This window comes from Symphalangus syndactylus, chromosome X (assembly GCF_028878055.3).
Source record: "Symphalangus syndactylus isolate Jambi chromosome X, NHGRI_mSymSyn1-v2.1_pri, whole genome shotgun sequence".
In the NCBI taxonomy this organism is placed as follows: domain Eukaryota; kingdom Metazoa; phylum Chordata; class Mammalia; order Primates; family Hylobatidae; genus Symphalangus; species Symphalangus syndactylus.
Window position 1 is genome coordinate 105,203,089 of NC_072447.2, and position 21,729 is coordinate 105,224,817.

A 21,729-nucleotide genomic window follows, 5' to 3' on the forward strand; every position below is an offset into this window, starting at 1 on the left:
TTGCAGACTATGGATTTGAGGAGGCTGTGGCATAAATCCAGAGGAAAGATAACAAGAGCCAAGAGTAGAGGGCAGTGGCACTAGAGATAGAAAGGGGCATATTAAAGACATAACACAGAGAGAAAATCTGCAGGACCTGTGAATGTTCTGTAACACAAGTACGGCCTCTTCTACTGGGACTTGGAGTTCTGATGTGCTAGATTTCTAATTAAGGACAGTATAGCATAGAATTATGCTTAAAAGCACTGGATCTGAGCTGCCTGGGTTAAAATCGCAGCTTTGCCTTTTCCCTGAATTAACTTTGGGCAAGTTATTTAACCTCCTTGAGTCTGTTTCCCCATTTGTAAAAATGAGGATTAATAATAAAAGCTCCTGCCTATGGCTGTGAGGATTCAAGCATGCATCATGAGTAAAAGGCATAGCATAGTGCCTGGCCTAGAGTAAGCACCCAATATTGGTAGCTGTTTAGTTTTAATTATTATTAACCATATGCTTTGGAAAATATATGAGCATATGGCAGTTTTGACATCTTTCTATGAAATTTGAGAAATCTAATCAGTATTCTTGCCTAGATGGAAGGTCACCGTACCTCTCTGCATGGAGGGAGGCTGACAAGCATAAATATGAAGCAAATGTTAGTAATTAGATATGATCAGTTTAAAGGATATTTATTTATACACTGTTCCAGACAGGATTTAAAGTGACTTACAAAGATTCATAAAACATCAAAAAATATCATAAATTTTAAAAATAGGATCAAAAAGAAGAAAAATAGGAGTGGAGACAAACTGGTAGAGTCAGTATCAAGGCTCCAAAACCAAAGGGCAACTGAGGCTTCCTAGGAGTCAGCTGGGGTCTAGACCCCTACCTGTCCATCCATGGAGCACATCTATGCCTCACATAAAATCCCCTAGGGCCTGCCTTCACGAGTCCATTCTCAAAAGTTGTATGGGAGCAAAGCTGTATTTTTCCCTAACAATGAGAAATTTACAACTAGCTCTTAATTTTACAAAATTCTGATTTTGCAGTAAGGTTTTGGCTCCCTACGATCCTTTTCAAAATAGATTCTACAAAAGTAGAGTTTGCATGTGCTGAGGCATTTTGTGCTTTTCACTCCTTTTTTTTTTTTTTTTTTTGTGAGATGGAGTCTCACTCTGTTGCCCAGGCTGGAGTTAGGCAGCGCCATCTCAGCTCACCTCAACCTCCGCCTCCTGGGTTCAAGGGATTCTCCTGCCTCAGCCTCCCAGTAGCTGGGATTACAGGTGTGTGCCTTCACACCTGGCTAATTTTTGTATTTTTAGTAGAGACAGGGTTTCACCATGTTGGCCAGGCTGGTCTTAAATGCCTGACCTCGTGATCTGCCCATCTCGGCCTCCCAACATGCTGGGATTATAGGCGTTAGCCATCTCACCTGGCCGGTTTTCACTCCTTTTAAGATATCCACCAACTGATGAAGATGATGATAATGATAGTTAACACTTCTATAATGTTTATTATGTGCCGTGCACTTTTCTAAGCACTTTATTTAGTCCTCACAATCACTGTGAGGTAGGTACTAAATTATTATGTCCACTTTACAAATGAGGAAAGTGAGGCACAGATTGAGCAAATAACTTGCTCAAGGTCACATGCCCTATGACAGTCTGGTTTTTGGACCCAGGCCGTCTGGTTCCAGAGTCCAAGCTCTTAACCGTTACATTATATTATATTGTCTCTTCATATTCTGGCAATATTGCTCTATATGGTGATTTTTGGAAAAGGGGACATCAACCTCAGGAACTTGAGGTGGGGTTTCTAAAAGTCTTCAGCTAATAACAAACAATGTTTGAGAGGCCCTCGGTCTGGCTTACTTTCCCAGACCCCTGACCTCCTCCTGCAATATGTGTAACAGGCCAGAGCAACTCTAGCTCAAAGCAACATTATACGCAAGAAAATAACTCATTCCCCTCATCCAGGACATCCATCCTAAAAGATGTCAGGTGCATAATGGTGGGGCAGGGGGTGGGGGTGGGCAGCAGGGTGGAAGAAGGCAGTGGTAGTAACTAAAATGCCTCTTTTGTTAGCTCTTAGAATCATATGCGGGGACAATTTCCTCCAGATGGAATCCACATAGCTACCTTTCAATCCCAACAAATTCTGTTCATAAATGGTTTGTGTAAACTCCCACTTAATATATACTACTCTAAAACAAGTCCCAGAAGGAAGTCAGATATCTTAATACTATATATTCATTTCTCCTGCAGAATGGTTTTGGATATGTGGAAATGTGGTCTTTCATGATTCCACACATTTTTCCCCTGCTCCTCAGCAACTCTAGAAGGTGCCTTAAACCCACCACCAATCCTAGAAGGCAGATTTCCATAAATGTGGTACATAGAAGTAACTCTAAAATATTATAAAAACAAGACCATGTGTCCAAACACCCTACTTGGCAACAGGGAAAATACATATATTAAGACAAATCCCATTTAGCTTTCCAGCTTTCAAAATCTACATTTGAAGCTTCCTCTAACATGAGCCAGACACAAGAGCCTCATAAGGCTGATGGGTGTAGGATGGCCAGTTTACCCTCTTCTCTGCCAAAAGCCCCTTCCTTGACAGCCCATTTTTTAGATTTTTAAAAAATCTAAAATCCCCAACTAAAAGAGTGGACTGTTTTAAAATCTAGGTCATTTATATGTATAAAACATTTTTAAGTCCAGTGAGAGCTGACACATTGTTATTTTTCAATAAGCCTCATCACCTCCCACGCAGAACACTATTATCTTTCCTTAGTCAACAAGCTTTGATAATGCAGCACCCCCGCAGGGAAGACCCTCTTCTCCTGCCAGGATCGCAGATGGTGGGGATTTCTAAACTGAACTCTAGCTGGCATCTGATTATTTCTTGCAGACCATGTCACCTAAAAATCACCCACACAGTCCCCTTAAATGTGAAATCATCATGGTTCATGACTAATCCAGCCCATGCTCACACATAACTGTGATTTCATGCATTTGGTTTCTTTTTAATTTTAGGGATGCTGTGATCTGGCTATGGCCACAGAAACCTTAAAACAATAAAAAATAACCTGTAGTTTAATTTAAATTGAATTGCATACATGGCACGTAATTTTAAAGTTTTACTTGAGGCCTATAAGATGCCAAATAAATGCTAATTTCTTTCAAATATATTAATAAATATATACATGAGCATACGTACATTAAAAGGTAGGTATAAATAATAAATTGGAGAATAATATAAAAATAAATGTAAAATATTAACTTATTACAAGCCTTCTTTCCCTCCTAAACTGCTTAACCATAATTACTTTACACATTACATCAAATCCCTAGAGCAAGATTAGTACGTGCATTATCAACATCTGGTCTACAGCTTGAAGCAATATCCTAATGTTTTAAAAAAATAAAGTATAAAAAATTAAAACCAATAAAATGTTCAAATTAGATTTGTATATATTTGTTTATTTTCAATATTGACACAGTAAGTAAAAATACCTTAAAAAGTTCTAAGGGGAAAGAAAAGAGGTATGAGTTTTCATAATTCAGTTAGTATAACTTGAGGTAAAGCAAGATACTCAAAATGCCTAGATGGACCTTCTTAGCCCCCATATATGTAAATATTTGATCCTAGTATTATCATTAGTTATAAATAAAGCTACACATACAGGTATCAGCACATCAATAAGGATGTTCTTTTAGTTTATAAAAATATTCTCCCCCACTAGATTGTAAGCTGTATGAGAGAAGGGACTTTGTTTTGTTCATTTCTGTACCTTTGGTGCCTAGAGCACTGCCTGGATCATAATATGCACAAAATAAATATTTGTTGAACGAATGAGCTGGCATCAAGAATACCATATATCATATTCGGCCACACCCAAGAGCTTATCATCTAGGACTTCTCCACCTTTGATATCACTGATTCAACACCCCCTCTCTGACCACAACCTGCTGTGCTTCTAGCCTATTCAGCCAATGAGCCCCCCAACTAGCCCCATTCCTATTCTCAGATTTCTTGGGTGGGGACAGTGTTCCATAGACCCTTCTGCTTTCACCTCCTCAGCTCCTTCCCATCTTTACTTCCTTCCCAATAACATTTAAATTTTATTGTTTCTTTCTCTTTTTTTTTCTGAGACTTTTTCTCTGTCACTCTGGCTGGAGTGCAGTGGCGTCATCTTGGCTCAATGCAACCATTGCCTCCTGGGTTCAAGCGATTCTCCTGCCTCAGCCTCCCGAGTAGCTGGGATTACAGGTGTGCGCCACCACGCCCGGCTAATTTTTGTATTTTTAGTAGAGATGGGGTTTCACTATGTTGGCCATGCTGGTCTCTATCTCCTGACCTCAGGTGATCCACCCGCCTCAGCCTCCCAAAGTGCTAGGATTACTGGTGTGAGCCACTGCACCCAGCCAATTCTATTGTTTCAACTGCACCCTTGTCAATGTCCTCAATAATGCATAATTTCACTGCAAATATCTGATTTAAAAAACCATAGCTCTTCTAAGTCCAACTGTTATACTTTATGCATGCACAAGGACTCCTGAGATCTACTGGAGAAAAAAAAAATCACACTCTGGTAGATTATTATCCATATGAATTCTTGGTCACCAAGCTCATCTTAACCCTGCCTGGCACTGCAACTATGCTTCCCCAGGCTGCTCTCCTGTTCTCCACAATAACTATTTCAAACCTTCTTCAAACACCACGAATATCTAACTCAAACCTTGTCCCATCTTAACCCCTGCTCTAAGAGGTTGGCCTTAACTACTACATCATAGAGAAATAGAAATACCATCAGACAAGTTCCTGCTGCCAAATCTATGAATCTACTTTCATCTATGCCTATTGAGGATAATCCTCTACCTCAATCTGGATCCCCTCCCATCTGGCATAAGGACTTTGCCCTCCAAGGATTTTGCTCTATTAATTAGTCCCTCCTTCCCACCAGCCTTTAAAGAAACTCAAGTCATTCCTAAATAAATAAATAAATAAATAAATAAATAAATAAATAAATAAATAAATAACAGGTCCTCAATCTCAACTCCTTCCTTGCTACTACCCTTTCTCTGCTCTTCAAAGCCAGACAGATTTCTCTAAGGAATTGTACATAATCACTGCCTCCACTTCCTCATCTCCCCAATCATTTCTCAACCCACCATAGTTTAGCTTTCTGCCTCACAGTTCTCTGAAATTGCTCTAAGGTCACCAAGAACTTCCTAAATCCAATAGACAGTTCTTGGTCTTCCTAGATTTCTCTGGATCTTTAGTACCACTGACCATATTTTTAACATAGCCATTTCATCTTGAGAAACTTATTCTGCTGATATTCAAGTAAATTCACAAATATATATTCTGAGGATGCTCAATATTTGAAAGAGCAAAACAAAAAAGAACATAAACATCCATCAATAGGAAACTGACTAGTTATGGTACACACATATTAGGGAATATTGTGCCTTTGTTAAAAAGAAGAGGGTACTATAGTTCTATATATACTGACACTGAAAGCATATTAAGTAAAAAAAATTGCAAATCATATATATTATGATTCCATTTGTATTCATTTACATTTTAGACAGATTGGATCATGGATGAACGGAAAAATGTCTAGAAAGAAATACAATCTTAACATTGTTACCTCTAGAGAGTGGGATAAGCAGGAACAGAAGATTTATATGTTACCTTTTATTGGGTCAAGTAATAAAAATGTAGTCCCATCCCTAAGCACAGCAACACTTCTAGGTAAGAAAAAAATTTCACAGGAGATCAAAAGGGAATGGCCATAGAGACTAGGGGAAAATATTTTAAGGTCACCAGGGCTAAGAGAGAAAGGAGAGAAGTGTAGCTAATGGTTTTGAACATGGAATGAGAGATCTATTAAAAACAAGAAGAAGTATCCAATAGACAGACAGCGTGAACAGATAATTCTTAAAGTGGAAAAATCACATGGCCAATAGACATCAAAAAGAAAAAGTTTCACTCTTACTGGCAATAAAGATTTTTTTGTTTGCTTATTAATTCAGCAAAATTTCAGAAAGACAATTTTCAATTTTTAAAAAGGATTTAAGAGATATTCTCATATTTTGTGGGCAAATGTAAATTAGTAAGACCTGTTAAAAAGCAATGTGACAATCTGATTTCTAAGAAAACTGAACTTCACAGAACTTATCACAATTGTAATTTAAAAATTACGTGATACAATATTTAATATACACTTCCCCTGCCGAAATAAGTTCCAGGAGAAAAATGGCCATTGTCTACCTTCTTCTCAGCCATACCTCAAGCATCTAGCTGGGTTGATGGATGGATAGATGGACAAATCTACATTGTAGGATCCTGACTGTAGGCTCTCAGTTGGTGCAATGTAAATCCTCAGTAAATCAACACAGAGCATGGCACAACGTAGGCCCTCAGTAAATCAAATCATGCTTTCTGATGAGTTTAAAGACACTGATACTAATGGTATTCTGATGCCTGAATTGATAGAGCTACAAACAAGAAGCAGTGTAGATGCCATGGAAATTTTCTACTTCTTAAAAATTACTCAAGGTCAAGTTCGGTTTAGATAGTCACAGATATGAATATGAAAGCCACAGTGGTCCATCATTTCAACTATTCTTCTGCCAGGGCCATCCAATCTCCAGGCCTCTCCCTATTTCTGTCACGGCCACCCGGAAAAAATCCCCCATACTAGATTGTCCACACTCTGTTCCTGGTCTGATGAGTGCTGCCGGACAGAATGGATACAGGGTTCTGCGACTTGAGGCAGAGACAAACTCAAGTTACCGAAGCCATTTTAAAAATTTTTTCCAGTTTTATGGAGGTATACTTGACAAAAATTGTACATATTTATGGTGTACAGCATATTTTGAAATACACATACATAACCTGGATGATATGCCCCTAAAGAACTCCTCTTTTCGTCTCTCTCAAATGCTATTCCAACACTTTACCGTTCTTCCCCTCTTTACTCTTTGGTCAACCTTTCACTCTCTTGTTGGGGGCGGAGGGGGTCTCTCAAAATCCTGTCCCTCCACAGCTCCTTCCTTCTCCATAGTTTTTACCAAGAGGATTGGTGTGTCCTCTTGTTTCAATGGAAGAGCCACCACTTTTTCTCTAAGGCTAGTCTTTTCCCCCCTTTCACTCTGGCACTCCCACCCTCTGACTTTCTCAGCGACCTTGCATCATCAAGCTGTATGCCATCTGCACATAAATGGGCTCATCTATCTCTTATATTTAAAGTAAAACAAGATTAAATAAAACATCTTTTTTATCCCCTGTGCCTTACTGTCTATAAGGAACATTCTCTCCTTCCCATCATAGCCAAGCTTCTTCAATGTATATACTACATTTTTTAATTATATAAATTTATGGGGTACACATGCAATTTTGTTACATATGCAGTGGTTAAGTCAGAGACTTTAGGGTATCTATAACCTGAATAACATACATTGTACCCATTAAGAAATTTCTCATCATCTACCCTTCTCCCACCCCTCACCCTTTTGAGTCTCCATTGTCTATCATCCCACTCTCCATGTCCACGTGTATCTACCATATTTTTTATCAGTCCTTCTCAGTCCTCACTGCCCAACCCTCTACGATCTGCCTTCTCTCCTCCTGCTGCACTGATGTTGTCTTTGGCCTCCTAATTGCCAAATCTAATGAACGTGTTTTTTAAATGTTTTATAGTGGGTTTTATCTGATTACGAGAGGGGTACGCATCATGAACAAAGTTATGACATATGACAGACTAGCGAGAAAAAAAACTTGCACTATATAATAGGCAATGGGTAAATATAACTAATAAATACATTGTTCTTACAAACAAATCAAATATATAACCCAAAAGATAAATGTGCAAAGGATATAAAGGAGCAAGTCTCGGAAAAATACAAATAGTAGCACAAACGAAAAGATGCTCAGCCACGCTAGTGATCAGAGAAATGCCAAGTTAAATCAGTTAGATACTATTTTTCACCTATCAGATTGGAAAAAATTAAAAGCATCATCCATCCTCAGCAAGGGCAGGAGGAAAACCACTCGCCATGGTGAAAGGGTAAACCCTCTCGAATGTCACTCTGGTGATGCCTATTTAAATTGTTTAATGTATATATCCTTTGACCTAACAATTCTCCTATTAGAAAGCTATCCCACAAAAATACTTGTGTATATATATCCTCGAGCATTATGCAAGAATGTTTATGGCAGACATGTGGTGGCTTGGACTAGGGTGACAGGCAGAGGAGATGGAGACGTGTGGCAGAATACATGATACAGTCTGAAGATCAGGTCAGCAGGATTCCCTCATGAATTAAATTGGGTGGAGAGCAGTGAGAGAAAAAGAAGAATCAAGGTTGATATTAGGTTCTTGGTTTGAGCAACTGAATGGATGATGGTGACATTTTACTGAGACAGGGAGTGCTGAGGGAAGAGGGTGGGAATACAAGGGCAATCGGGAGTGCCGTTTTGGCCACGTTACATTGGAGAGGTCTATCTGATAGGCAAGCAGAGATGTCAAATAGGTCATTGGATATATGAGGCTGCAGCTTAGAAGAAAGGCCTGGGTCACAAACATAAATTTGGGAGTGACGACTGTCTAGACAGATGTTCTTCAAAGCCATGCGGCTGGATGAGAGCCTCTGTGAAGATTTTAGGTGGAGAAAAGTCCAGGGACTGAGCCCTGGGTCACTGCAATGTTCAAAGGCTGGGGAGACAAATTTAGTAGAAAAAGAAGCTGGTCAGTTTTTTGTACAAATTTGAGTCTCAAATAAGTTAACACATGTTAAATGATGAGAATCACATATTTACCACCTTATGAAGGGCCCAACTCCTTCCAAGTCTGTCTTCTAAGAGATTCTGGCCTCTTCCTTTCTGAACATTTCAAAACACTTTTAAACAGAATAGCACTTTTTTCTTTTATGTTACACGGTGGTTTCTTCAGACTGCACAGTCATCCTGGTAGAAAACTAGTTAAGTACAACACAAATAGCACTCAGCTACGGCTTTTCCATAAAGTTCCATAATCCAATAACCACCTCATATCTAAAAGGCTATGGGTAACTTGAAACCAGAAGCCTAATTTGTGCCATCCGTTATTCTTTTGAGCTGTTCACTTCCCCATTGCACAGTAACTTTCTCCAGCCTCTTACTGATCTTGCGAAAAGTCTGAAAGGCCTCAAGACATCTGACAATCCACACCCCTTCCTCCCAGTGCAGCTCCCCTTCCTACCAACAAGAAGCACAACATTTTTAAATTTCCACTTTTAAACTTTAGAGATTTCCACCCAGAGACGCATACTTTTAAAAAATAAGAGAGAGAGACCAGGAGCGGTGGCTCACGCCTGTAATCCCAGCACTTTGGGAGGCCGAGGAGAACAGATCATGAGGTCAGCAGATCGAGACCATCCTGGCTAACACGGTGAAACCCCGTCTCTACTAAAAACACAAAAAATTAGCCAGGCATGGTAGCGGGTGCCTGTAGTCCCAGCTACTCAGGAGGCTGAGGCAGGAGAATGGCATGAACCCGGGAGGCAGAGCTTGCCGTGAGCCGAGATCGCGCCACAGTACTCCAGCCTGGGCGACAGAGCAAGTCTCTGTCTCAAAAAAAAAAAAAAAAAAAAAAAGTAAGAGAGAAGAAGTACTTCCACCTAGGTCAAAGTTGGCATCAGGAATGCAAAGCAATCTCAAAGCAAAAATCAGCAGAAGTAAAGCTGAGTTTTGGGCCTGGGGCAAACTTACACCTGTAGGGCGACAAACTGGGTAGGCTTAGTTTCAGGTCCAGGGGTGCCTAACTCCAAGAGCGCCAAATTCCTAGAATGGCAATGCCATTCATTCGTTAACAAATATTACTATGCACCTATGATGTACCAAGGACTGTTCTGGGTCCAAGAGTCTACCGGTGAATACAACAGACAGCAATCCCTGCCCACAGGGTGTTTATGTTATGGTGGGTGAGGGAGTGGGAGGGCAGACAATAAGCAAGAACAATGTAATAAGGTAGGGAAAGGGCATATGGAATGTTCAGGGAAGGGATTACACGTTTAAATAGGGTGGTCAAGGCAAACTCCTAGCTGTGGTATTTCAAGTACCTCAGGAAGGTGTCTTCTGTACCTCAACCCCACTATCACTACACCTCAGCCCCTTGAAGGAATGGCATGGTACGTCCGGTTACTGGCACAAATATTTGCCAATATCTTATATTTAAGACAAAGAGAGCTCCGAGATCCAGACCTTGCCCTTAGAGAACTTACAGCCTTCCAGGTGGAAAAACAACTAAGCAGTGTTAAGGGCTTTACTGAGGTGTAAACAAAGTGCTTTAGGACACAGGATAACTGGCAATTCTGCTTGGGGGAAGAAGTATGTGTTCAGTAAGTCCGTTCCAAAGGAGGTGACTTCAGAACTCAATCTTGAGGGATGGATAGGAATTAATGTCAGGGGAGGGGGAATGGGGGAGGAAAGTTAGCTTTTTAGGAAGAAAAAAAGGAACAGTTTGAGCAAAGTCCCAGAGATGGGAATAGGGAGGACATTTTCTTCCTATCCTTGTCTATGGTACTCCATCCATCCCATGACAAAACTAGCACACGATCACCCTCAGGCTCTCTAGTATGGCCGTCAGGAAATCCATATCACTTACCACTCCCTCATTTCTCCCCTAGCCAGCAGGAGAGGAAGAAGTTGAGTCAGGCACACATCCCTAGAAGCAGGGTTACCCTCCCCTAATTTCAGGACAATTACCACAGAGCTGAGAACCCGGGAGATTTCATTCATCTAAGTACACTCAGGGATGTGTACTTACAGTGGTAACATGGCAACTGGCCCATGTCGGAAATGAAGTGGGTAAGACATCAGTAAGGTAAGGAGTCCATAGTCTCGGCAGTGCATCTAAGGTGGAATCAAGGAGCAAAACATATACTTGGGCTTGGAAGGAAATTTTTTAATCACTTAGTCCTCATCCATGAGCTATTCAGTGTTCCCAACATCTAAGACAATAGAGGTGGTGTGACAGGATAGGAACACAAGCTCTGCCTCCGAGATTTTGAGGGCAAGGTACTTAACTTCTCAGTCTCTTTTTCATCATAATATGGTTATTAACTGTAGCACCTACTGTATAGAGTTATTGTGAGGATTGCATTTTTATGTAAAGAACTTATCACAGTGTCTGGTTCAATGGAGCCTAACAACCAGAACCTAACAAGCTCAGAGAGCCGGAATGCTACATATACTCACAGATCAGTTACCCCAGAACAGGCCTCCAGCTCCATTTCACTGCTCTGACCAAGAGTGAGACACCTGAAATTGTTACCAGAAATGTTCATCCCCTGCCCAAAAAGAGCCTCACAAGCCAAGTTGATGGTGCTCTTCTACTAGGGTGCTAAAAACCAAACAACCAAAAACGCAGAAAACTTCATCAAGGCCACGTCTCTGCGTTAAACATTGTTCCCACAGCGACAAAAGTCTTAAGTCATTAATACCTCAATATTAATAGATTTATGAGAGGTGGGGGTGGGGAACTTAAAGAGCAGAAAATAAGCCAGTTAAATATAGGAGGTCCAGGATGTACAGAAGATTCATTTTTGCCACAAATATACAAGGTCTAGGGTCAACCCTGCCAAGCACAGTACTCTGGAATTTTACGTCCTCTAATCCTGAAGAAGCAGGGTACTGGGGGAAGAAAAGCTTGATTAGAAACTCACCACTTTTCAAGCCACCAGAATTCTAACCAAATGATTTCACCACCCCAAATCCCACCTCATTCAATGTTAAGGGTTGCAGGAACACCTTTTTCTGCCCCATTACAAACCAACACAGGAGACAAAAGCATTCAGTGCCCCTTCTGAGATCTCTGGGACCCTCCTCCAGTACCAGATCTCTCACAGCCTGCCTGAAGAGCGGCAATATAAAGCAGCTCCACAGCACACAGCCAGGTCCCCAGCCCCAAGCGCAGAGGGAGCCCACTGAGGCAGGACTCCAGCCAACCAGCCTCCAGCCTTTACCTGTGACTGAGTGGCCAACGCCAGAGAAGCCGCGACGTCGGAGGTCCGAAGAGAGTGCGGGTTAGCGACCCCGCTCGACGGCCGAGCGCTGAGAGAGGAACCCACGAAAAGGTGACTGGACGCCTTGGAAGGCGCAGTTCCCGCTAGGAGCTCGGCCCCGCCCCCGCCCCCAGGGCCAGCTCTCGGGAGGGGCACCAGCTCGGGCTGGCGGGAAAAGCCCGGGCACTCCCCGCGAGGGGAGCCGGAGAGGAGAGGGGAGGCGGCTCCCAGAGGGGCACAGCCCGCATTAGTGCTGGGTGGGTCAGGGAAGGGGCCAGAAGAAGCCCTGGAGGAGGAAAAGTGGCCGGGAAGGACCGCCCAAGCAGACGGGAGTCCAAGCCTGGGGGGGTGCGGTCGGGATAGGCGGACGGGGAGAGGGGAGACGTGGTCAGCTAGGGAGAAGGAAAAACTGGGGGAGCAGAGAGCGGGTAGGGAAGACGCACGACCCCGAGGTGGGGGTGGGGGGCGCTTCAGCAGCGAAAAGGAGCTGGGGGTCCAGAAGGAGCCCCGGACCGAGGGCGAGGGGGCGGCCGCTGGCTGCTGACCTACCTGTCACCTGCAACAGGTGCCTCCAGAGAGCGAGACGTCCCAGTGCCGGTTTCGAGGGAAGGTCTCCGGCTCCGGGAAGATCCCAACCCAGCTCCGGCAGCCAGCCCTTCTCACCCTCCCGGGAGGCGGAAAAAGCTGCAACTTTCCCTGGAGCGGGGAGGAGCTGGACTCTTAAAGGGGCCGCACAGCGCCCTGGGCTCCTTAGTAGGGGGCCACTCAGCCCGAAAGGGAGCTCTGGGACCCAAAGCCTTGAGACACAAGAGGAATGTCCTTCCAGGTTAGGAATGGGAGCCTGGGGACTGAGGATAGGGGTCTAACACTAGACGTGCCTCCCCACCCCCTTACTTCCATCTGTTGGTCACTCTCTTAGATGGTGAAATCACCTGCCTCTTTCGTTCAGCTGAGTCAAAAGTTGTCAAATTGTCTCACACTTCTAAGAAGATAAAGGAGTATGAACTATCTAATTTGAGTAAATAAAATATGATACCATTCTGATCCTTTGACTTGTGGCCTTTTATGGCAAATAAATGTCTGTCTAAAATAGAAATGTTTTGGGCAAAAGCGTAGACTAAATTCACACATACACACTCAAGGACACAACTGGTTAAAATATCCAACTCACTAGTAATCAAAGAAAACCAAATTAGAACAATAATGAGATTCTTTGGCAAAGAGTTTTGTTTTTTTATTTTTTTAATAACACTTAATGATGACAAAGTAGCCACCAAACAAGCTCTCTTAATTGCTGATAGGAGCATATGTTGGTTAAAAACCCTTTTAGAAAGCATGTAGCAATATGTATCAATAGACTTTAAAATGTTTATACCTACCCAGTAATTGCAGATTCCTCTCCCTCCCTCTCCCATCCCTCTACCCCTCATTTCACATCAGCAATTAAACATGCTCAAGTATCTACCATCTTAAAAAAAGATCCTCCCTACACAGTAGGTCCCTCTTCAGGTCCTCTTTATGGGCAAATGTATTGAAAATGTACTTTACAGGTGAAATTGCAATTTTTATTCCCTTACTTCTCATTCATTTCTTAGCTCTCAGCAGTCTGGCTTCCTTCCCCCACTGAAACTTCTCAATGAGATACACAAACAATGACCCTCAGTGTCAATAAATCCATAAATAAGTAAGGTATTTTTGGTCCTTATTTTGCTTGACTTCTCCCCTACATTTAACACCGTTAACCATTTCCTCGTCCTTGAAACTTTCTATGGCATCTATGACATTTTACTCTTTTGCTTTTCCTCCTACTCCTTTGCCCTCTCCTCAGTGACCTTTGTAGGCCACTCTTCTGCTATCTGACCTCTGAAAGTCAGACATTCTCAGGGCTAGGATACATATACTCCCTCCCCAAATAATCTTTTTCACTCACTTGGCTTTAATTACCATATATATGGTCACAACTCTAATTCTATAACTCTACCCAGACTGCTTTATTGAGTTCTGTTTTCTTGACATCTCCACTTGAATGTCCTGCAGACACCTCAAATTCAACACATCCAAAGTTAAACCTACCATCTTTTCTCTTAAATTTGTTCCTCCTCCAGGATTTCCTATATCAGTAAATGACAACATGCCACTCAAGGCAATGGATTCACCATTCTAGATGCCATTAAGAACATTCATGATTCAACGGAGAAGGGCCAAATATCAACATTAGCAGGAGTTTGGAAGAAGTTGATTCCAACCCTCATGGATGACTTTGAAGGGTTCAAGACTTCAGTGGAGGAAGTCACTACACATGTGGTAGAAATAGCAGGAGAACTAGAATTAGAAGTTGAACCCAGAGGCCAAGCACAGTGGCTCACGCCTGTAATCCTAGCACTTTGGGAGGCCGAGGTGGGCGGATCACGAGGTCAGGAGATCAAGACCATCCTGGCTAACATGGTGAAACCCCGTCTCTACTAAAAATATAAAAAAAATTAGCCAGGCATGGTGGCGGGAGCCTGTGGTCCCAGCTACTCAGGAGGCTGAGGCAGGAGAATGGCATGAACCCGGGAGGTGGAGCTTGCAGTGAGCCGAGATCGTGCCACAGCACTCCAGCCTGGGCTACAGAGTGAGACCCCGTCTCAAAAAAAAAAAAAAAAAAAAAAAAAAAGTGGAACCCAGAGATGTAACTGAATTGCTGCAATCTCATGATAAAACTTGACTGACCAAGGAGTTGATTCCTGTGTGAACAAAGAAAGTGATTTCTTGAGATGGAATCTACTCCTGGTGAAGATGATGTGAACGCTGTTGAAACAACAGCAAAGGATTTAGAGGCCAGGCGCGGTGGCTCACGCCTGTAATCCCAGCAATTTGGGAGGCCGAGGCGGGCAGATCACGAGGTCAGGAGATTGAGACCATCCTGGCTAATACGGTGAAACCCCGTCTCTACTAAAAATGCAAAACATTAGCAGACATGGTGGCCGGTGCCTGTAGTCCCAGCTACTCTGGAGGCTGAGGCAGGAGAATGGAGTGAACCAAGGAGGCGGAACTTGCAGTGAGCCGAGATGGCGCCACTGCACTCCAGCCTGGGTGACAGAGTGAGACTCCGTCGCAAGAAAAAAAATAAAATAAATAAAAGGATTTAGAATGTCACATAAACTTAGTTGATAAAGCAGCAGCAGGGTTTGAGAGGATTGACTCTAATTTTGGAAGAAGTTCTACTGTGTGTAAAATGGAATCAAACAGCATCGCATGCTACAGAGAAATCTTTTGTGAAAGGAAGAGTCAATCAATACAGCAATCTTCATTGTTGTCTTATTTTAAGAAATTGCTACAGCCACCCCAACCTTCAGGAACCATCACCCTGATCAGTCAGCAGCCATCAACATCAAGGCGAGACCTCCCACCAGCAAAAAGATTACAACTCACTGAAGGCTCACAGGATCATTTGCATTTTTTAACAATAAAGTTTTTCTTTTTTTGAGACAAGGTCTCGCTCTGTCACCACGCTGGAGGGCGGTGGCACAATTGTAGCACACTGTAGACTCTATCTCCTGGGCTCGAGCGATACTCCCACCTCAGCCTCCGAGTTGCTGAGACTATAGGCACACACCACCATGTCCAGCTATATATTTTTAAAAGTATTTTATTAGAGACAGGCCTCACTATGTTGCCCAGGCTGGTTTCTAACTCCTGAGCTTAAGTGATCCTCTTGCCTTGGCCTCCCAAAAGTGCTGGGATTACAGGCATGAGCCACTGTGCCTGGCCTAAAGTATTTTTCAATTAAGGTCATTGGTTTTTTAGACATAATGCTATTTCACACTTAATAGACTGTGGTATAGTATAAACATAACTTTTATATTACTGGGAAACTGAAAAATGTATGCAACTTGCTTTATTGTGGTGGTCTAGAACCAAACCCACAATATCTCCAAGGTATACCTGTATGCAAGAATTTTTATTAAAATATTGATAGTGGGTGGTGGCTCATGCCTGTAATCCCAGCACTTTGGGAGGCTGAGGCGGGCGGATCACGAGGTCAGGAGATCGAGACCATCCGGGCTAACACGGTGAAACCCTGTCTCTACTAAAAATACAAAAAATTAGCCGGGCGTGGTGGTGGACGCCTGTAGTCCCAGCTATTCGGGAGGCTGAGGCAGGAGGATGGCGTGAACCTGGGAGGCAGAGCTTGCAGTGAGCCAAGATTGCGCCACTGCACTCCAGCCTGGGTGACAGAGCAAGACTCTGTCTGAAAAAAAAAAAAAGATAGATAGATAGATAGATAGATAGATAGATAGATAGATAGATAGATAGATAGATAGTGGGTGTCTCTAGGTGATGGAACTAAACAAATTTTTAGTTTTGCTCCTACCTTTCTGTCTTTTTCAACTTTCTTTTAATGAGCATGTATGGCTTTGATAATATTTTTTAAATCTTCTTGAAAAATCTTCAAAAGCTAAAAAAAAAATTTAATTCTAGCAGACAAAACAGTAAAAATCCATCTCCCAGGCTCCACCCAGAGTTTTTTTTGTTTTTTGTTTTTTTTTATGCTTTAGCCCTTCAATACACCGCCCCACCCTGAAGTGTGAGGCCACTTTGAAAAGGAAATCCTTAGCCTAGATGATGGATTGATAGGTGCAGCAAAACACCATGGCACATGTAAACCTGCACGTTCTGCACATGTATCCCAGAACTTAAAGCAAAATTAAACAAACAAACAAAAAAACTGGAAATCCTTTTGTTCTGTCTAGCTGTGCTAATTCAGCTCTCCCTCCAGAGCCCTCTACTCAGCCTTGGAGTTTGAATGTGTTCTGCCCCCCAAATCTGGCCTGTGGGAACTCAGACCAGGCACTTCTCTGCTCCTTCTTTGCAGATGGTGCTTGGCGGGAGCTGGAAACACTTTCAGCCAGAAGTAACTTTGGAAACATTTTGTCCAACTCCCTTTTTCCTCAGCAAAATTTTAAGCTTTACTTCTTTATATGTGTGCACTTTCTCACTGTCCAAGGTACCCCTCACTAAAGAGGATGTGAGGATTTGACCCCTCTTTTCTAAGGCAGTCTCACTGACCAGCTTCAAATGCACAGAGAGACAAACATAAATAATGAACCCAAGCAAAGTTAGTCAGTGGCCTGTTTACATATATTCTGTGCTTTGCAAACTGTTGCCCATTTCTGTTTTATCCTCCTCGTCTGCCACAAGTTCAAATTCTTATACTAAACATTGAGAGAGGTCTAATGAGAGCAAACCCAGGCACTATCCTGGCAAAAATGTAAACAGGAATGTATGGATTACCACCTCATGTATAGTATATGATCTCCTGACCCATTGTGAATGATTGAATTCAGTGAGTCAATTTCTCCACATTGAGAGAGTTTGGACCAGTGCAAACTTTGAAAGATGAAGATTTTCCTCAGCCCCAGGTGACAGGATACCTCAGTATTGAGCAATTACTCTTTTGAAACAGTTTCAAGTATTTCAAAAATATATAAACATATAGAGAATAATATAACAAGGACATGCGCACTACCCAGCTTATGAAGTAAGGCATTACCAAAACAATCGAAACTCTCTGTGTCTTCCTCCATCCTAAGGCTTTCACAATCTCAGATTTGGTCTTGATTATTTCCATGAAATCTGATTTTGCCACACTGAGCAAGTTCTGACCAGTGCAAACCTAAAAAGATGGAGATTTTCCTCAGCCCCAGGTGACAGGATACCATGAAATTCCTTGTATGTCTACACACATTTACTAAATATGTGTTTATCTCTAAACAATATGTAGTACTTTACAGAAATATTATCTTTCTGTATGTAACTTCTGCAATTTGCTTTCCTCACTCAATATTATTCTTACGAGATTTATCCCTGTTGATAGGGATAAATTTATTTTCACTGCTATAGAGCATTCCAGGGCATAACAAGATTGCAATTTATATATCTGTTTTGCCATTGATCAGGTACCCTTTAATTGCCAAAGTTTTAATTCTGGTTGCCAGGACACTCCCTTTTCATTTCATGTTGAGTTTACTTTTGTAAAAATCAAAATTAAAAAAAAAAAAACAGGCTTCCTAACACAGCAAATGTAGTACACCAGTCGTCTACAGTAAGTATAAAGTGTAAAAAGTAAATTCAAATCTCTCATTCAGTCAAGATCGAGGTTTCTCAATCTCTACACTATTGATATTTTGGAATGGATATTTATTGGGGTGGGAGGATGGTGCTATCCTGTGCACTGCAAGATGTTTAGCAATGTGTCTGACCTCCATCCACTAAATGCCTCTGTCCACTAGATCACTTTCCAATTTGCGACAACCAACAATGTCTCCAGATATTGACCAATGTCCCCAGTTGAGAACCACTGGTCAAGATGTACTGAGTACCCACTACATGTGAAGCACTTTAATAGGTACTATGAGAAAATAGATGAACAAACACTGGGGAAAAAAGGCCATTCATTGAAATATAAATATACTGTGCTACTTAGGCACTGGGGTTTTGGTGACTGTTTCCTCTGGGAGTTCACAGAATGGGGTAGGGGAAGGCAGGCAAACTAAAAACATAAATTTACAATACAGTGTGGAAAGTGCAAAGCTGGGGAGATGCTCAGGATATGGGAGAATGCCTCAGAAGGCCATTTACATCAGCCTGATTGGGGAGTGGTCAGTGAAGGGTTCCTGGAAGAAGAAATTGCTTCTCTGAATCTTAAAGGATGAGTAGGAATTAGCTAGACCAAAAAGGTAGAAAGGCATTCCAGGTAGAAGAAGAGCATAAGCAAAAACAGAAAGGCTAGAAATACTGGATATGTGCAAAGGGAGTGCAAAGAAGTTGCTGGAGCATAAGGTTAAAGGAAAAAGTGATGATAGATGAGGCTGAAAGGAAGTTGTTTATAAGAAAGTACCAAAAACTGAGTGGGTTAAATAACAGAAACTTGTTTTCTCACAGTTCTGGAGGCTAGAAATCTGAGATCAAGCTATCTGCAGGGTTGGTTGCTTCTAAGGGATGTGAGGAAAATCTGTTTCATGCCTCTCTCCTAGCTACTGGTGCTGTGCTGGAAATCTCTGGTATTTCTTGGCTTGTAGAAGCATCATCCCAATCTCTGCCCTGATCTTCACATGGTATTCTTCTTGTATATGTGTCTCTGTGTCCAAATTTCCCCTTCTTATGAGGATACCAATCATGTCGGATTAGGGTCCATCTTAATGACCTCATCTTAACTAATTACATATGCTATGACCTTATTTCCAAATTAGCATACATTATTAGGTACTGGGGATTAGAAGTTCAGCAGATGAATTTGGGGGTACACAATTCAACCCATAACAGGTAGGTAGGTACTAGAACAACGGAGGCCTTGTGAGTCATGTTAAAGAATTTGAACTTTATCCAGTAGCTAATAGTAGCCATTTGAGGAGCCCTGAGATTTCCTACTCCATCATTTTGGTGACATCACTCAAATAATTTTTCATCCTTTTGTGACTAAATAATATTCCACTATGTGGATATACCACATTTTGTTCATCCACTCAAAAGTTGATGGACAATTGAGATTTTTCCATGTTTTGGCTACTACAGATAATGCTACCATAAACATTCATGCATGAGGTTTTTGTAATCATGTGTTTTCAAAATGCTTGTGTATCTACCTAGGATTGGAATTGCAGATCACATAGTAACTCTGTGTTTAACCTTTTGAGGGATCACCAGACTGCTTTCCAAAGTGACTGCACCATTTTACATTCCCATCAGCAATACGTGAGGGTTCCAATGTCTCCACATTCTCAATAGCACTTGTTATTATCAGTCTTTTTGATTACAGACATCCCTGTGGGTGGAAATTGGTATCCCATTGTGGTTTTGATTAGCATTTTCCTAATAACTAATACTTTTGAGCATCTTTTCATGTACTTGTTAACCATTAGTAGTATACCTTCTTTGAAGAAATGTCTATTCAGAACCCTTGTCCATTTTTAATTAGGTTGTCTTTTTGTTGTTGTGTTATAGGAGTTCTTTATACAGCTTATTTATACTTTTGAAAAGAGAGGTGAGTAGGAGGAAAGGAGAAGGACATTCTTAGGAGGGGAAGTCTCATGGAGTTGTATGTAGACATAAACAGCAGGTTTTATGGTTTGATTCAAGAGGAGAGTCCAAGTCAGGGGGAAATGTACTAAGTTGTATTGAGGATGTGTCCTTTATGGTTAAGGCCAAGTACGTGCGGGACTGGTTTGTTCTTTGGAGGTTGGTAATTCAGGGCTGAAAACTTTTAAGGCCTATTTTCAAAGATTTATTCTGGTCCGTAATTCATTTTAATAAAAGCATCTTTCAGGGAAAGAAAGCCAATATTTACCAGGATATGAAAGCAAAAATTGGGGCTGCTTGTTAGACAATGCAATGACAATTTTTTAGTTTTATTTTCCTTTCATCCTCTAGCAATATTTGACACCATTGCCCATGCCTGCCTTATTACAATCTCCTCTCCTGTGGTTTCTGGACATCATGACCTCCTTGTTCTCCTGTCTCTCTGACTGTCTTTCCTAATATTTTTGGACTCCACTTTTTCTGCCAATATCTTAACACTGCAAGGCTTAAATGTCATACTAATTTATTCAGGAAAAATCTGAGGTCACTAACATTTACTAGTGCCTGTTATATGCACTGTTTTTTAGGAGTTAGAAGTATAGCAGTAAAGTCTTGCACACACAGAACTTATATTCTAAGTCAGAGAAAAATAATAGCACTAATAGCAAATGCATATAGCACTTACTACTATCCTAAGGTACTAATCTAAGATACACGAACACATGCACGCACATGCACACATGCACACACACACACACACACACACATTTAGTCCTCACAAAAATCCTATGATGCAGATACTATTATTACACCCATTTTACAGATAAGGAAATTAAGTCACAGAGAGGTCAAATGGTTAACTCAGTATTTGAAGCCAGACAGTATGGCTTCAGATTCCATAGTCTTAACTAGTACTCTGTGTTGTCTCTCAGCAATAAATAAATAAATATATCATATTCATGTGTATGTGTATATAATACATATACACACAAGACATATATTTGTAAGTATATGGGGTTATGTGTGTATTGCTACATATATTTGGAAAAGGATGTTAAATGGGACTTCTTCTGTTGTTTCCCAAAGTTTTGACTGAGGCTTCAAAGTTAAAGACATACATACTAGGGGTAGTCATACATTCTAAAGAGGGGTGTTAGACAGATTCCCACAGGACTTGCTAAGAGGTAACCAAACTGGTATTTCAATTACTAATCCCCACCACTCAACTCCAGAATTATTATCAGATAATTCTAGAGATTAATTGAAGCAACAAAGAGGATTTTTTGAAGGGAACTCATTGGAGTGGAAAGCACTATGGTTCCCCTGCTCGAGCCAAGCAAAAAAAGATCCTAATTAAACCTTTTGAAGAGAGACTGGCATCTCACCCCCAGGCTGGAGGCTTGCTGCACTACAGAAATTTTAGCCTTTGTTGCTACTGAAACAGGATGAGTTCATGAGAGAACCTCGCATATGTCCTCTAGTGCTATGAAAAGATGGAAACTTATACTTGACTTTTACCTAAAATCCGAAGGCAGAAGCCTGGTTTAAATTGCTCATAATGGCAGAGCAAAGAAAGAGATCTAGACTTCCAAGGGACCATGTTTGCTGTGGACCAGGTAGTTTCTTTTGAGCA

At 41.5% G+C, this 21,729-nt stretch overlaps 1 protein-coding gene across 1 annotated transcript in view; it reads right to left on the minus strand.

Annotated features, from left to right (window-relative positions):
* The window catches only part of SYTL4 (synaptotagmin like 4), a 63,941-nt gene extending 51,233 nt beyond the window's left edge, over nt 1-12,708 (minus strand). The window contains exons 1-3 of the mRNA XM_063635082.1: nt 12,585-12,708; nt 11,997-12,084; nt 10,799-10,884 (exon numbers count right to left, since the gene is read on the minus strand). The gene's annotated coding sequence lies outside the window, so the exon portion shown is untranslated. The remainder of the gene's footprint in view (nt 1-10,798; nt 10,885-11,996; nt 12,085-12,584) is intronic.
* Between the last annotated feature and the right edge of the window lie 9,021 nt (nt 12,709-21,729).